This window comes from Bos indicus, chromosome X, assembly GCF_029378745.1.
Source record: "Bos indicus isolate NIAB-ARS_2022 breed Sahiwal x Tharparkar chromosome X, NIAB-ARS_B.indTharparkar_mat_pri_1.0, whole genome shotgun sequence".
NCBI classification, from domain to species: domain Eukaryota; kingdom Metazoa; phylum Chordata; class Mammalia; order Artiodactyla; family Bovidae; genus Bos; species Bos indicus.
This window is the reverse complement of record NC_091789.1, coordinates 136,583,514-136,601,548: the sequence shown is the minus strand read 5'-3', so window position 1 is coordinate 136,601,548 and position 18,035 is coordinate 136,583,514. Positions and strand designations below refer to the sequence as shown.

Here is an 18,035-nt window from a genome sequence, read left to right as displayed (position 1 = left end):
CGTGGACAGCACAATTAAGCAGGTTTGCAGGGGCTGGGCAATTGTAAAGAGCAGGACAAAGGCGAGTGAGATAAGCTCCAGTTCCTAGTATTGTAAGTCCCCATTTTCTGAGACTATGTGACCTACATGATCCAGACTTTGCAAGGGGCAAGCTGAGTCACAGAGGCAGAATGAGCAGGAGGTTATGTAAAATTTTAACTTTTCTTATTCACTGTAAGATTTTGATCTTTATTGAAACACTTTATAGTGGGTGAAACTAAAATTTTCTGTTCATCCCTTAATGAAAATCTGTTTATTTCATGCCAACCATTCTAAAGCCTTTTAAAACTCATTGATTTATATATATATAGCCTCAACCTCATTCTGTGGGTATAGAAATCCTTATGATTTGCAGTGTTCCCCTAGCCAGAGTTCATTTAAAAGCAAACAGATAAGTTTTTAAAAACATAATTTATCTATAATAGACCATAGCCTGCAGTTTTCATGCTTGTGGTGAAACTGTTTATTTGGAGTATGTACATAAACCCCAGAGTTGGAAATAAAGTACTAGAGTTGTCATTTGACTTTGGGGAAGTCATACAGGTTTATTATTTGAGCAAGGCTATTTGCTTTTTAACTGTGACATTGCTGCTGCTGCTAAGTCGCTTCAGTCGTGTCCAACTCTGTGCGACCCCATAGATGGCAGCCCACCAGACTCCCCCGTCCCTGGGATTCTCCAGGCAAGAACACTGGAGTGGGCTGCCATTTCCTTCTCCAATGCGTGAAAGTGGAAAGTGAAAGTGAAGTTGCTCAGTCATGTCCGACCCTCATTGACCCCATGGACTGCAGCCTTCCAGGCTCCTCCATCCATGGGATTTTCCAGGCAAGAGTATTGGAGTGGGGTGCCATTGCCTTCTCCGAACTGTGACATTGGACCAGTATAAAAAGCTATATTGGCTAAATCTACTGCTTGAATTGATCTGTTTCATCACAGAACTCTTTCAGGCAGCAAACTGGATAACTGCTTATTATTTAAGGAAAATAAAGCAGGTTGTAAAAATGGCAGGTCAAAGGTATTAAAAACAGACACTTCACAAAAGAAGATGTAGGAAGGTATAACAATCACATGAAAAGGTGCTCAACATCATTAGTCACCACAGAAATGGAATTACGACCCAACTGAGATATCAATAGAGTGTTTAAAATAAAAAAGACTGACTGCATCAACTATTGGGAAGGATGTGGAGCAACTGGAATTTCCTTGAACTGCTGGTGGGAGTGTCCAATGATACGACAACTTTGGAGAACTTTTTGTCAATTCCTTATAAAGTTAAAAATCTATCTACTCAAGAATCCCACTCTAATGTATTTTCTCAAATTTGTACAAAAATGTTCACAGCAAATTTATTTATAGAGCCACAAATTTGAAGCAACTCAAATATCCACCAGCAGTAGAGTAGATTATCAACTAACAGTGTATTTATACAATAGAATACTCTTGAGTAATAAAAAGAAAATAAATTGGACATATGCAACAATATGGATGAATCTCAAAAACATGTTGAATAAGGGGAATTCCCTGGCAGTGCAGTGGTTAGGACTTGGTGCTTTCACTGCCAGCCCAGGATCAATCCCTGGTTAAGGAAATAAGATCCTGAAAGTTGTGCAGCATGGAAAAAAAAAGAAATGTTCAGTAAAATAAATCATTCTGTTGAATTCCACGTAATGAAATTCTAAAACAAGCAAAACTAACCTAGAAGAATAAAAATTAGAAAGTGGTTGGAAGGGATTGGACTGAATGGATGTTGACTAGAAAGAGGCACAAGGAGACTTTCTGGCATGAAGGATATAGTCTATGTCTTGATTTGGGTGGTGGGTGCATGTGTATGTAATTATCAAGACCATTGAACTGTATACTTAAGATTGATATGTTTTATTTTATTTCAGTTATTGTTGTTGTTTAGTTGCTAAGTCATGTTCTGATTCTTTGTGCCCTCATGGACTGCAGCACCCCAGGCTTACCTGTCCTTCTCTATCTCTGAGTTTGCTCAAACTCATGTCCATTGAGTCAGTGATGTTATCCAACCATCTCATTCTCTGTGTCCCCTTCTCCTGCCCTCAATCTTTCCCAGCATCAGAGTCTTTTCCAATGAGTCAGCTTTTCCCATCAGGTGGCCAAAGTATTGGAGCTTCAGCTTCAGCATCAGTCCTTCCAATAAATATTCAGGGTTGATTTCCTTTAGGATTGACTGATTTGATCTCCTTGCTGTCCAAGGGACTCTCAAGAGTCTTCTCCAGCACCATAATTCAAAAATATCAATTTTTTGGTGCTCAGCCTTCTTTATGGTCCAGCTCTCACATCTGTATATGACTACTGGAAAAAGCATAGCTTTGACTATACGCACCTTTGTCAGCAAAGTGATGTCTCTGCTTTTTAATATGCTATCTAGGTTTGTCATAGCTTTTCTTCCAAGGAGCAAGTGTCTTTTAATTTCATGGCTGCAGTCACTGTCCACAGTGATTTTGGAGCCCAAGAAAATAAAATCTGATACTGTTTCCACTTTTCCCCCTTCTGTTTGTCATGAAGTGATCTGTGTGCCATGATCTTAGTTTTTTGAATGTTGTTTTAAGCCAGCCTTTTCACTCTCCTCTGTCACCTTCATCAAGAAGCTCTTTAGTCCTTCTGCTGCTGCTGCTGCTTCGTCGATTCAGTCATGTCCAACTCTGTGCGACCCCATAGACTGCAGCCCACCAGGCTCCCCCGTCCCTGGGATTCTCCAGGCAAGAACACTGGAGTGGGTTGCCATTTCCTTCTCCAATGCATGAAAGTGAAAAGTGAAAGTAAAGTCGCTCAGTCGTGTCTGACTCTAGCGACCCCATGAACTGCAGCCTACCAGGCTCCTCTGTCCATGGGATTTTCTAGGCAAAAGTACTGGAGTGGGGTGCCATTGCCTTCTCCTTAGTCCTTCTATTTCTGCTATTAGGGGTCCCCTGGTATCTCAGATGGTAAAGAGTCCACCTGCAATCAGGAGATGAGGTTTCGATCCCTGGGTCTGGAAGATCCCCTGGAGAAGGAAATGGCTACCCATTCCAGTATTCTTGCCTGGAGAATTCCATAGATAGAGGACTTTGGCAGGTGACAGTCCATGGGGTTGCAAAGAGTTGGACACAACTGAGCGACTAATATCAGCTATACTTCAATTTAAAAAATAAGAGCCACTTTCCCTCCCATATCATCCAAGAAAATGTCTGCTCAAACAACCTACATTGCAAAAGATTCTCCTTCAGGCTAAGTCCTTCTAGGACCACATTGCAGCTGTAACCTGATTCCTCTAAATGGATTGATTACCTATTTGATCCTAATAATCCTGTAGCTTAATTCTAGTCTCACTTTGATATTTCAGTAAAGATTATCCTTCTTGCCTCAACTTTTATTTTTATTTCCTGTCTTAGCTTTTCCTTGATCCTTTGACTACAAGTGCTTGTCGGTAAGGCACAATATATATGAAAAAAAAATTGGTGTCTCTTTTGAGTCTTACTTCTCTAATTTTTTAAAAAATACAGTACAATGGTATGTTTGGCTTTTCTAACTACCAAATTGAAGCAATGTAATTACTTAAATTAGATTACTGTTTAATACTCAAAAATCTCCTGACAAGAGAGCTGGTGAAACAAGCTGAAATCAACCAGTGCTTGTCTTAACTCACCCTTTATGTATTTGGCCTCAGTCACCAAGGCTAAGCTGACAGATGAATGGCTCTTGGGATACATCTAGGTCACAGTTAAGTCTGCATATGGAGCCAAACATGAGTAGCAGCACTTCCAAATCTCTCAACATTACCATATCGCAGGACCAGAGGTAGTGTCCTTAAGAAGTCTCTCTCATTATACAACCCACCTCCAGCTCCAGAGTCCAAAGCCTCTCCAAATGACAGGACTTAAGAAAAAACTTTTAAAATTGAGGTTTAACACATACATGGTTGTGTGATAGCTAGTCTCATGCCCCTTTCTCAGTCAATACCAATCCCAACCCAGAAGTAACCACTCCACTGAGTTCTATAACTATCAGTTAGTTTTGCACATTCTTGAATTTCATTTAAATGGAATTATACTGAAGCAACTTAACACACACACACACACACACACACACACAATGCACTCTCCAGTGTCTGGTATCTTTCACTTATCATATTGTTTGTGAGCTTCATCCATGTGGTTGTGATCTCAGCAAGGCAGCAGTGAATGGTGACATGAAGTGAGATCTTAATTCCCTGCCCAGGAATTGAACCTGGGTAGCCTGGGCTTCCCTGGTGGCTCAGATGGTAAAGAATCTGCCTGCAATGCGGGAGACCTGGATTTGATCCCTGGGTCCTGATGATTACCTGGAGTAGGAAATAGCAACCCACTCTAGTATTCTTGCCTAGAGAATCCCCATGGACAGAGGAGCCTGGTGGAGTACAGTCCATGGGGTTGCAAACAGTTGGATACAACAGAGCGACTTAGCACAGCACAACATAGCCTGGATGAGAACCAGGAATCTTAGCCACCAGAACAGCAAGAGCTAGAGACGAGAAGCTAATTTTCCGTGGATCTTTGCCTTCAGTGAAAAATGCATTTATCACAGAGGCAGAAACTGTAAAGGCAGGTATCAAGTTTGTTATTAAAGACACAGTATAACAACAAGTGGGAGAGCACATAGAGAAATAGTCTGTAGTTAAGCAGGAGCAAGGCAGAGATGCACACCTGGAGAGAAAGGGTGTGGGTGTCCCCGCCTTGTGAGAAGGAGCACAGTAAAGAGGCAGCTAAGTCATTTATATAAGGCAGTTTTTCCAGGTCTTTGTCTTCCTTCAGGTCAATTATCTGGTTTCTTTTTCCACACCTGACCTATCCTGGGACCTTTCCCCTGGGTGCACACACATCCCTCAGTCAAGATGGAAGTGAAGGCTTCCGGAAGGAACAAGACTCATTATGGCCTGGAGTTATCCCTTAACTTTTGACCCACAAGGAGCCTTTCTGTGCGTGTGTAGTGTCTCCCTTGTCCCAAGAGAAGGGGGAGTGGAGATCCCTTAATCCTTTACTCAAACAGGATTTTGCCCCTCTTTGTCCTTGCCGTGAATATTGCCTTGACTATCACCATGACTATTACCTTAAGGTGTTAACAAGAAACAAATACTGACTATTTACCCTGTTTCTGTTGTTTCTTCCATTTTAGAGGTCAAGCAGGAGGCTGACTGTAAATGCCTTAACTGGAGCCCATCTATCTCTTGTCTCAGGAAATGCTAACAGTTGTAAGTATCCAGCCTGAAGCCCACTTCTTTGTGCCCCAAGAAATGCAAATAGGAGGCCAGATGTAAATATCTAACCTAGAGCCTATCTATCTCCTCCATCAGTTGGGGTTAGCAGGAATTTGTTCTTTGTTCTTTTTTTTTTTTGCTGTATAGTTTTCCATTTGTATGAATACACCATACTTTGTTTATCCATTATATTGTTAATGGACATTTGGGTTGTTTCCAATTTTTGGCTATTATGAATAGAGCTGTTTTAAATATCCTTGAATAAGCCTTTCTACAGATGGCTAACAAACACATGAAAAGATGCTCAACATCACTCATTATCAGAGAAATGCAAATCAAAACCATAATGAGGTACCATCTCACGCCCATCAGAATGGCTGCTATCAGAAAGTCTACAAACAATAAATGCTGGAGAGGGTGTGGAGAGAAAGGAACCCTCTTACACTGTTGGTGGGAATGCAAACTAGTACAGCCACTATGGAGAACAGTGTGGAGATTCCTTAAAAAACTGGAGATAGAACTGCCATACGACCCGGCAATCCCACTGCTGGGCATACACACCAAGGAAATCAGAATTGAAATAGTTGCACGTACCCCAGTGTTCATCACAGCACTGTTTACAATAGCCAGGACATGGAAGCAACCTAGATGTCCATCAGCAGATGAATGGATAAGAAAGCTGTGGTACATATACACAATGGAGTATTACTCAGCCATTAAAAAGAATACATTTGAATCAGTTCTAATGAGGTGGAGGAAACTGGAGCCTATTATACAGAGTGAAGTAAGCCAGAAAGAAAAACACCAATACAGTATTTTAACACAATTTAGAAAGATGGTAATGATGACCCTATATGCGAGACAGCAAAAGAGACACAGATGTAAAGAACAGACTTTTAGACTCTGTGGGAGAAGGTGAGGGTGGGATGATTTGAGAGACTAGCATTGAAACATGTATATTATCATATGTGAAATAGATCGCCAGCCCAGGTTTGATGGATGAGACAGGGTGCTCAGGGCTGGTGCACTGGGATGACCCTGAGGGATGGGATGGGGAGGGAAGTGGGGTGGGGGGTTCAGGATGGGGAACACATGTACACCCATGGCTGATTCATGTGAATGTATGGCAAAACCCACTACAATATTGTAAAGTAATTAGCCTCCAATTAACATAAATAAATTAATTTTAAAAATAAATAAAATTTACTAATTTATAAAAAATAAAAAAATAAATATTCTTGTATAAGCCTTTTGGTAGCCCTATGCACCATTTTTCTTGGCTTTATATCTGGCAATGGGATTGTTGAGTCATGGGATGACATATGTTTAACTTTTGTAGATAATGCCAAATAGACTGAATATTATGTGAATAAATTTCTTATTTAGTGTAATGAATGATAAATGGTACATATATCCATCCATCATGTGCTCAGTTGTGTCTGACTCTTTGTGACCTTACAGACTGTAGCCCACCAGTCTCCTCTGTCCATGAGATCTCCGAGGCAAGAATACTGGAGTGGGGTGTCATTTTGTCCTCCAGGGGATCTTCCTGACCCAGGAATCGAATCCATGTCTCCTGTGTCTCCTGCATTGCAGGTGGATTCTTTACCACTTGAGCCATCAGAGAAACCCCCAAATGGTACATCAGGGACATTTAAATAAGAGGCCCCCCTGCTTCCTTGTTTTTCTCCCCGACTTGACTTAAATCTCCATGAGAAGAACATGAATCATGTTTATTGCCTTCATGTAGTATAGTGTCCACTGTAGTAGGAGCATAGTACCTATTTTGGGGGAAAAAAAAAAAAAGAATAAGATGTTACAGTTTAACACTGAGCAACATACCCTTAAGAATGGTTTTTAGGTATTTTGGTGAATCAGTGGAAGAGGAAAAGATTAATTTTTTTTGGAAACTCCCCAAAGAATTCTTTATAATCACTCATCTGTAGCCATGTGGATAGAGATTTCATAAACTTTCTACTAGATTGTCAGTCAAAATGATAAAATTCTTACACTATAGGACTCTTTAATCTGGGGGTTGTGGATGGGTTTTTTGAGGGCCTGAAATTGAATAGAAAAATCTGTGTGCTATTAGATATGTCACTCAGAAGTCTTGGCTACAAGTGAAGCCCAAATAGGACTGACAAATAACAAAGGGGATTTGATGGCAGGGTCTTGGTTTGGCTCATGAAGTTCAAGAAAGACGTGCATAACCATGCTGCAGAAGGGCACAACCAGGGAAGCTCAGAGTCTGGGGCCACAATCCATGCCAGCACAGAGATGCTTCACGTCCTCTGGCTTGAAGGCATCTGACTGGCAGAACCCAAAGCACATCTGAAATTCTAGCTTCAGGTGAATCTAGAAAATGTAGTTTTTAGCTTTCCAGTTTCTACAGACCATTCTAATTCTACAGAATCCTAAAAGAATGTTGTACTAGTTTGTAGGATTTTTTTTTCTTTAAGACCCCAGGCATGGTGTCAAAATCTTTCTCAACCCAGCATTGTGTTCCCAGTGGCACTAACTTAGATCTACAGTTGTCATCCATGTACCATATCATGTTGCTCCCAGACCTCTAATGCAAAGCTCATACTTTTATTAAGGAAAAAAATATGTAAAACTTTGGAATAGGCAAAACAATGGCTGTGTTCCCTTTTAATATATTGAAGCACTGTTTATAGCATGATTTCCTATAATGGATAACATAACTGTGTCCCAGAAAGGCAAACCACAAACTTGCAACAAACCCTGCTTAAACTCAAATTGTTTTAACATCAGCCCATTCAGATCCATGTGTTCCAAGGTTCAGCCACCTGTGTGGTTTACAAATTCTGACGCATGTTCATTCCCTGCCTAAACCAGCCTTAGAACCATCTGAGCCCAGCCCCAAAGCTCTACACTGTATGTTTGTAGCTTCTCTAACTTCCTTCTTTTAAGTCACTACTGAGACTTTGTGAACTTGGGGCACTTGCTTACTCAGCAAGTTTAATAAACCTGCTTTATCTGACCAAGGTGTGGCTCTAGTGGTCTTTGTGGGAGCTTTGACAAATTCTATACACATCATATTGCTGTACAGTGTCAGTGACAAAAATAATAAATTTAGTGACAAGTTTGATGTCCTTTATTTAAGGGAAAATGATCCATGGACTGGGGGAGTACAGCACCTCATAAGCAGTGGAGCACACTTCCCAAGGGATTTAGGCAAGAGCAAATTTTAGATAGCAGTAGAGGCAGCAGTGCAGAAACAGGGGCATTGTTGGCTAGGCACTCAGGGATTTCCTAGTAAGGTTACCACATCCTGTTTTCTAAGGTAAGATGAACTAGCTAAATCTGAGCTGGAGGACTGTGGTTAGTGTATATTAGGTTTCCTAGGCAGTGAAGTGCTTTCCTCAAGTGCAGGCTGACTTAGGTTGAGATTTGTGATGTGAGTTGGGCCATTGGAGCAGCCTCCACTGAGGGAGGAAAGGAACAGGCCAAGCTGACTCCATCTTGAAAAAGAAGGAAATTCCATCTTGCACTTTCAGTGAACTTTGAACTATGTGCCTGGTAGCCATGGGGATAACATACCTACGGCCAAACTGGCCTCCCAGACTGATAAACACCAGATTCCATACCAAGCTTTCCTGTCACCAAAAAGAATGTAATAATCCCCTATGTAGTCAATCACCTTTGTAATCTTTATGGCACCCATGGTGTAGGCTACAGTGTGTAACCGGCTGACCTTCTGATTATGAATCATGGCTGTAACCTGATTGTATCTCCCTTTAACACTTTCCAGGCTAGGTTTAAGGAATCTGGGGATGTGGGCTTGAGCAGTACACTTAAGGTATATAAGGTTTTCACAAAAGTTGTTCGGGGTCCTTGGCTAAGAGGAGACTCTGCCTTGGGCCTGCCAGTGTAATAAACCGTACTCCACTATCTGCATTGTCCTTCTGAGTGAGTTTGTTTCCCGGAACGCATGGCTACAACACCATTACATGGGTCCCAATTCAAATTTCCTTTATCAATAGAAAACGAACAGTGGGAGAAAAAGACAAAACAAGAACATCCCTCAAATACAGCTTGAAGGTTCCAATTAGCATAGACTTTGTAAAAATTAAGCAGAAACCTCAGTTAAATGGAGTCAGGAGGCCAGAAGAGGGAACTCTTATGCACATATCAGTCAATATCAATACAGATCCCAACAGGAAGAGACATATTTAGCATTTCCAGCAAGAAATGACAGTCCTACCAAGTGCAGGGGGAAGAAAGATTTTCTTCTTGCCTGGCAACATCTCAGCCAAAGATAGACTGTAACAGCTCAGCCAATGAAAATCCACTATACTTCAAACTCTCAGTTTCCTTTATTGGACTTTTATTATTATTTTTTAAATAATAGCTCCTCCCAATTTCCCCTTCTCCTTATAAAAGAGTTTTTTCTCCTTTGCTTTACCAGACTTGCCTGTGGTTTACCATATTTATATGTCCCAGACTGCAGTTCTTTCCTGTTCCCAAATAAACCTATCTTGCTAGTAAATAACTGGCTGTTTTATTGTTTTAGGTTAACAACTTCTTGCATTTAGTAATAAATCAACAGGAGTAGCCACCATCCTTAATTTGAGAATAGTCATCTGCTTATATTGGCAGTAGATCCAAATCATGGTTGATTGGTAGAAACTGATACAGAAGGAAAACACTGGGCAAGTATTGAAGGAAGTTCCTCTCCAAACAAACTACCCTGTACCTGCCAGAAAGCATGGGATGATTTTTCTGGTCCTATTTCTCTGCAACGTTTGACAGTATTGATCACGTCCTCCTTAAAATTCCTCTGTAGACTTCCATGACTCTATGCTTTCCTGATCATCTTTCATCCTTTCTGATAATTCTTTCTTAGTTCTAGAGGAACAGGAAGATCAAGCAAGATAAGGACTAAGAAATGGCCACTGAGTAGTAGTTATGATGTCATCCAAAATTTTAAGAAAAGCAGTGGAGTGGAGGAAACAGGACAGATAGCCAAGAGCAAAAGAAACAGAGAGACTCTGGGCCTCCATTTCAAAAAGTGTGGAGGTTTACTGCCTTTGCTTGCTTGCTTGCTTTTTCCTCTTCCTTGTCTACTTTATTAATGCAGTTCTCCAAGCAGTTGGTATACATTTGCCATGCACAGGTGCTATTCCCAGAGCTGCTGAAATGCGGTGATGTCAAGAACTCTCCCAGTCGGCCAGGAGGAGGCATCTAAGATGAGATGCCAAGCACAGCGGGAATCACAGAAACTGTTGAATGCCCCAGGCATCCCCAGGTTACCTGGAGAGATTTGTTTATAAAATTTGAGAGACTTTAACATATTTATGTAGGAAGATAAAAGCTAGAGATATGTACTTTCAAGCTGGTATTTTATAAAATTGAACCTCACCACATTAAGCCAAAGGCATCTATTGTCTAGAAGATCCTAAAGGTTATGACAGCAGGAATGCAAAGACAAACTCTAGCTTCTAATCACCAAAATAGGCTCTGAAACCCAATTCAGAGGTTGTGGTTCAGAATGAAACCCTTATTCCTATACAGTTTACTACCTATATTAACATGCCTTTACTATTTGGATGTCTTTATCAGGATGACTTAACTCTCCCAGGAACTCTTGCCTAGAAAGATAAAAATGTAAATACCTTTATTGTTCTGTTCAGTCAGACTAACCAACATGTCGATAGATAGCATCAAACAGCTCTTTGTTTTCTAAGACTTGATGGAAACACTTCATTGTGTCCTTCTAGCTTAAACTAGGAGAAGGCAATGGCACCCCACTCCAGTACTCTTGCCTGGAAAATCCCATGGGCTGAGGAGCCTGGTGAGCTGCAGTCCATGGGGTCTCAAAGAGTCGGACACGACTGAGCGACTTCACTTTCACTTTTCACTTTCATCCATTGGAGAAGGCAATGGCAACCCACTCCAGTGTTCTTGCCTGGAGAATCCCAGGGACGGGGGAGCCTGGTGGGCTGCTGTCTGTGGGGTCGCACAGAGTCGGACACGACTGAAGTGACTTAGCAGCAGCAGCCTAAACTACACTTATCATATCACACCAAGTTCTGATCCTTAATCCTCATCAAGCCCCCGGAACAAAAGACCAGCCTTAAACCAGAACTGTCAAAACATCTCATAAATATTCCCCAATTTCTCTATGCCCTGTCGACTTAAAAAAATAAAAGAGAGTTGTGAGTTAAGTTTTATTTGAGGCAGCACAGGAGACAGCACCTCAAATTGTTGTTCAGTTGCTCTGTTGTGTCCCAACTCTTTGCAACCCAATAGATTACAGCACATCAGGCTTTCCTGTCCTTTACTGTCTCCTGGAGTTTGCTCAAACCCATGTCCACTCAACTAAAAATATAGTCACAACCTGAAAATAGAGTTATTTTATTTGGTGGGAATGTTTAGGATTCTCAGCCCAGGAGACAGCATCTCAGTAGCTCTGAGAAAACTGCTTTAAGGAGGCAGGAGAGGAAGTTAGGCTATATACAAGTTAGCAACAAAGGGAGCAAACAGTCTGAACATCAAAGATCAGGTATCAAGTTAAGAAATTTAGCATTCTGTGTATGGGAAGATCAAGCCTCTGGGCTCGATGAGTTCATTCCTTTCATAGGCACCTCAGCTATCGGGGCCAATCCTGTCTCTGTTCACCTTGCTTCTTGCACTCCCCCAGCTCCTCAGCAAGCACGATGGGGAATGGCAGCAGCCACTGGATCGCTGTTTAGGGAGCCCTCATTCACATTGGGAGGCCAGAAATTGCTGATGGCTGTGACATTTCTTGTTTGTTAATATGGCAGGAGATATTTTCATTCCACACAATGATGCCATCCAACCATCTCATCCTCTGTTGTCCCCTTCTCCTCATGCCCTCAATCTTTCCTGTCATGGTCTGTGTGCAGGTTGGAAAAGAATTTCCAGACATGAGGCAGCATGAGAGGAGAATAGTTTATTACAGTGGGAGATGCCATTAGAACAGTGGGCTGGCTCAAGAGACAACTGATGTTGAATGGGAATCCTTGCTCCATTTTTATATCCAGGGTACATGGAGCAGGATAGTGGTCTTGTGGGTCATTTGCTGATTGGATGAGGCACGTATACTGGGTGTGGGAAGAGAAAGGCAAATACCTTCTTCCTATGGGGTAAGAGGGGAGACAGGTTATACTGCTCAGGAGGACTTGAAATTCGTTAATAGCTACAACATGGAGGGGGAGTGGGAAGGACAATAAGGGTCTGTTTTTTTCCATTCCTGCATTCCAAGGCCCTCCTTGTTTTTTTTTTTTTTTTTTCCCTGTTCTTTCATCCTTGGGACACCACATTCCTCCCTCTATTTTTAGGGCTGTTGGGAACATCCCCTGGAGAAGGGAAAGGATACCCACTCCAGTATTCTGGCCTGGAGAATTCCATGGACTGTATAGTCCATGGGGTTGCAAAGAGTTAGACACGACTGAGCGACTTTCACTTTTCTTTGGACCCTTTTGATACCCTGCTCATGTCTGACTATCTACCTATTTCCCTTCTCAGGTACTTGGGAACCCAGTCTCAAGGGAAAAGGGGCAATGACCAATCTGGCTTCTTCAGGCTGTACAGGGGCATCGTTGGGCTCGGGGAAACCTTTGTTCCTTTGTCTGCTCTCTGTCAGAGTGCATTTACAGAGGGAGAAAAGAGTCCATGGAATGATAAGGCAGCTTGTTTCAGCATTTTCTGGATGTTGGCCAGAGGATATTCTTGTCATACTACCACTTGGAGATTTGTTGTATTCTAGAAAAAGCAAACTTAACAAGAAACTTAAAGGAATATGGCCCAAAGATTAATAGTAGAAAAGCTGCTGAGGGGCTAGCCAGGAGAATTAGGACCAAACATTGGTTCATGATGTTAGTGTTTCTCTAAGGATGAGAAGATGCAAGAATTTGGACTTATAAAAATCTTTACCTAAAAACATCTGACTATCTGAATGCCTGTTCTTCTGGGTTTTCCCCAGAGCACAGAGTGCCTTATTTCTGATCTCCACCCTTGCACTCCTTTCAGGGGATGTTGAAGATCAGCAGATTGCAATGGTCATTATTTAGTCTTTGTAGAGGCAGCTGACAAATGCCAATTTCCAGTCAGCAGGGCCCCTTCATAGCCACATATTTGACCATACTTTGGGGGCATTTCATGGCCATTGTGACCTGTGGTGCTGGGAAGGCTTATTCCCAGGTCTAGCGAAGATTCCACTGATAGGCCACTCAGTGTGCTGTTACTAGACCAGGCCTTGCGAATAGCAAAAGTCTCTGGACCATACCTATCTTACTAGCCTCTTGCTCCAGGAAAATATTCCCTCTTGTTGCTTCTTCCCATATCTAGAGTTACATTATTACAATCATTGATGTCATATGGAATTGCATATCAGCATTTTATCACAGGCTCAGCTACACATTTGGTAACATAAGAAATAATCTTCTGAAACAAGTGACATAGAAAATAATATAGCTAGCAACTATTAGTAAGATCATAAGTAAGAATTTAGTCAATAAGTATCATTAGGTATAGCCCTCTATACCCCAGATCATCTGACTTAGTTAACCAATTATCATTTCAGTTTAGTTCAGTTGTTCGGTCGAGTCTGATACTTTGCAACCCCATGGACTGCAGCAGGCCAGGCCTCCCTGTCCATCACCAGCTCCTGGAGTCTATACAAACACATGTCTATTGAGTTGGTGATGCCATCCAATCATCTCATCCTCTGTCATCCCCATCTCCTCCCGCCTTCGATCTGTCCCAGCAACAGGGTCTTTTCAAATGAGTCAGTTCTTTTTCAGGTGGTCAAAGTATTGGAGCCTCAGCTTCAGCATCAGTCCTTCCAATGAATATTCAGGACTGATTTCCTTTAGGATGGACTGGTTGGATCTCCTTGCAGTCCAAGGGATTCTCAAGAGTCTTCTCCAACAACAGTTCAAAAGCATCAATTCTTCGGCACTCAGCTTTCATTATAGTCCAACTCTCACATCCATACACGACTATTGGAAAAACTGTAGCTTTGACTAGACGGACCTTTGTTGGCAAAGTAATATCTCTGCCTTTTAATATGTTGTCTAGGTTGGTCATAGATTTTCTTCCAAGGAGCAAGTGTCTTTTAATTTCATGGCTGAAGTCACTGTCCTCAGTGATTTTGGAGCCTGAGAAAGTAAAGTCTGTCACTGTTTCCCCATCTATTTGCCATGAAGTGATGGGACCAAATGCCATGATCTTCGTTTTCTGAATTTTGAGTTTTAAGCCAACTTTTAAAGCTAGTTTTAGAAAAGGCAGAGAAACCAGAGATCAAATTGCCAACATCCATTGGATCATGGAAAAAGCAAGAGAGTTCCAGAAAAACATCTATTTCTGCTTTATTGACTATGCCAAAGCCTTTGACTGTGTGGATCACAATAAACTGTGGAAAATTCTGAAAGAGATGGGAATACCAGACCACCTGACCTGCCTCTTGAGAAACCTATATGCAGGTCAGGAAGCAACAGTTAGAACTGGACATGGAACAACAGACTGGTTCCAAATAGGAAAAGGAGTACGTCAAGGCTGTATATTGTCATCCTGTTTATTTAACTTATATGCAGAGTACATCATGAGAAATGCTGGGCTGGAGAAAGCACAAGCTGGAATCAAGATTGCCAGGAGAAATATCAATAACCTCAGATATGCAGATGACACCACCCTCAAGCAGAAAGTGAAGAAGAACTAAAGAGCCTCTTGATGAAAGTGAAAGAGGAGAGTGAAAAATTTGGCTTAAAGTGCAACATTCAGAAAACAAAGATCATGGCATCCAGTTTATAAAAATTATAGTCTATAGTCCTCTGGGAGATATAGTCAACGAGAATTAGGTGTTTAGGTTTGTAGTTTGGGATGTGCTCCCGCAAAGAAGCCAGACTTCCTCAGCTAGAATCACTTGGGTTGTATTAGATGAAACCACTGACACCATTATCAAGAGACTTCCACTTGTGGGTCTGCAATTGCTGATTACTCAGAGGTGGTATCTGGCAACTTTTGAGGCAATCCTGTGAAAAAATTTTAAGAATATAGAGTTTGCTGTAGGGAAACAAATGTTAAATGTTTTTAAGTAGTTAAAAATCCTAGATATAAGCAGGTCAGAATATGACAGTAGTTGGCTCGTAGTATATGCACTAAAATTCGTATTGACGAATGTTGAATAAACATAAAAAAGGAAAGGTTTCAGAGAAAGTTTAAAACCTGGGGCTTCCACGGTGGCTCAGTGGTAAAGAATCCACCTGCCAATGCAGGAGACAGGTTTGATCCCTGATCCGAGAAGACCCCACATGCTGCGGACCAACTAAGCCCCTGAGCCACAACTACTGAGCCCATGCCCTAGAGCCCATGCTGTGCAACAAGAGGAGCACCACAATGAGGAGTCTGCAACCAGAGAGCTGCACTTCAAGAAAGCCTGCGCAGGGCGCTCTCCGACATAAATCACAGCAAGGTCTTCTATGATCCACCTCCCAGAGTAACGGAAGTAAAAACAAGGTGAACAAATGGGAACTGGCTGAACTTGAAAGCGCTTTGCACAACGAAGGAAACTAAGCAAGTGAGAGAACAGCCCTCAGAATGGGAGGAAACAGTAGCAAACAAAACAACTGACAATCTCCAAAATATACAAGCAGTTCATGCAGCTCAATACCAGAAAAATGAACAACCCAATCAAACAGTGGGCAGAAGACCTAAACAGACATTTCTCCAAGGGAAGACCTACAGATGGCTAATAAACACATGAAGAGATGCTCAACATTGCTCATTATTAGAGAAATGCAACTCAAAGCCAACATGAGGTATCATCTCACATCAGTCAGAATGGCCATCATCAAAAAGTCTACTAACAATGAATGCTGGATAGGGTGTGAAGAAGGGGGAACCCTCTTGCACTGTTGGAGGGAATGCAAACTGATACAACCACTATGGAGAACAGTATGGAGATTCCTTAGAAAACTAGGAATAAAACTACCATACAACCCAGGACCAGATGCCATGATCTTAGTTGTCTGAGTGTTGAGCTTTAAGCCAACTTTTTCACTCTCCTCTTCACTTTCATCAAGAGGCTTTTTAGTTCCTCTTCACTTTCTGCCATAAGGGTGGTGTCGTTTGCATATCTGAGGTTATTGATATTTCTCCCGGCAATCTTGATTCCAGCTTGTGCTTCTGGTCCCATCACTTCATGGCAAATAGATGGGGAAACAGTGGAAATAGTGTCAGACTTTATTTTTTGGGGCTCCAAAATCACTGCAGATGGTGACTGCAGCCATGAAATTAAAAGACGCTTACTCCTTGGAAGGAAAGTTATGACCAACTTGGATAGCATATTAAAAAGCAGAGACATTACTTTGCCAACAAAGGTCCATCTAGTCAAGGCTATGGTTTTCCCAGTAGTCATGTATGGATGTGAGAGTTGGATGGTGAAGAAAGCTGAGCGCCGAAGAATTGATGCTTTTGAACTGTGGTGTTGGAGAAGACTCTTGAGAGTCCCTTGGACTGCAAGGAGATCGAACCAGTCCATCCTAAAGGAGATCAGTCCTGCGTGTTCATTGGAATGACTGATGCTGAAGCTGAAACTTTAATACTTTGGCCACCTCATGCAAAGAGTTGACTCATTGGAAAAGACCCTAATGCTGGGAAGGATTGGGGGCAGGAGGAGAAGGGGACAACAGAGGATGAGATGGTTGGAGGGCATCACCAACTTGATGGACATGAGTTTGGGTAGACTCTGGGAGTTGGTGATGGACAGGGAGGCCTGGTGTGCTGCAATTCATGGGGTTGCAAAGAGTCAGACACGACTGAGTGACTGAACTGAACTGAACAACCCAGGAATCCCACTACTGGGCATATACCCTGAAGAAAACAGAATTGAAAAAGACACATGTACCCCAATGTTCACTGCAGCACTGTTTACAATAGCTAGGACATGGAAGCAACCTACATGTCCATGGGCAGAGGAATGGATAAGGAAGCTGTGGTACATATACACAATGGAATATTACTCATTTATATAAAGGAGCATTTGAGTCAGTTCTAATGAGATGGATGAACTCAGAGCCTATTATACAGAGTGAAGTAGGAAAGAAAGACAAATGCTATATATTAACGTATATATATGGACTCCATGGGAAATAGATGGGGAAACAGAGGAAACAGTGTCAGACTTTATTTTTTGGGGCTCCAAAATCACTGCAGATGGTGATTGCAGCCATGAAATTAAAAGACGCTTACTCCTTCGAAGAAAAGTTATGACCAACCTAGATAGCATATTCAAAAGGAGAGACATTACTTTGCCAACAAAGGTCCATCTAGTCAAGGCTATGGTTTTTCCAGTGGTCATGTATGGATGTGAGAGTTGGACTGTGAAGAAAGCTGAGCACTGAAGAATTGATGCTTTTGAACTGTGGTGTTGGAGAAGACTCTTGAGAGTCCCTTGGACAGCAAGGAGATCCAACCAGTCCATCCTAAAGATCAGTCCTGGGTGTTCACTGGAAGGACTGATGCTAAAGCTGAAACTCCAATACTTTGGCCACCTCATGCGAAGAGTTGACTCATTGGAAAAGACTCTGATGCTGGGGGGGATTGGGGGCAGGAGGAGAAGGGGACGACAGAGGATGAGATGGCTGGATGGCATCACCGACTCGATGGACGTGAGTTTGAGTGAACTCCGGGAGTTGGTGATGGACAGGGAGGCCTGGAGTGCTGCAGTTCATGGGGTTGCAAAGAGTCAGACATGACTGAGCAACTGAACTGAAT

General features: G+C 42.0%; 1 long non-coding RNA gene across 1 annotated transcript; it reads left to right on the top strand.

Moving 5' to 3' along the window:
- The first annotated feature begins 5,189 nt into the window (after positions 1-5,189).
- LOC139180987 (uncharacterized) lies at positions 5,190-8,274 on the top strand. The gene is made up of 2 exons (XR_011565153.1): positions 5,190-5,267; positions 6,735-8,274. It is a non-coding gene; the product is annotated as an uncharacterized lncRNA (long non-coding RNA).
- Positions 8,275-18,035: the final 9,761 nt, after the last annotated feature.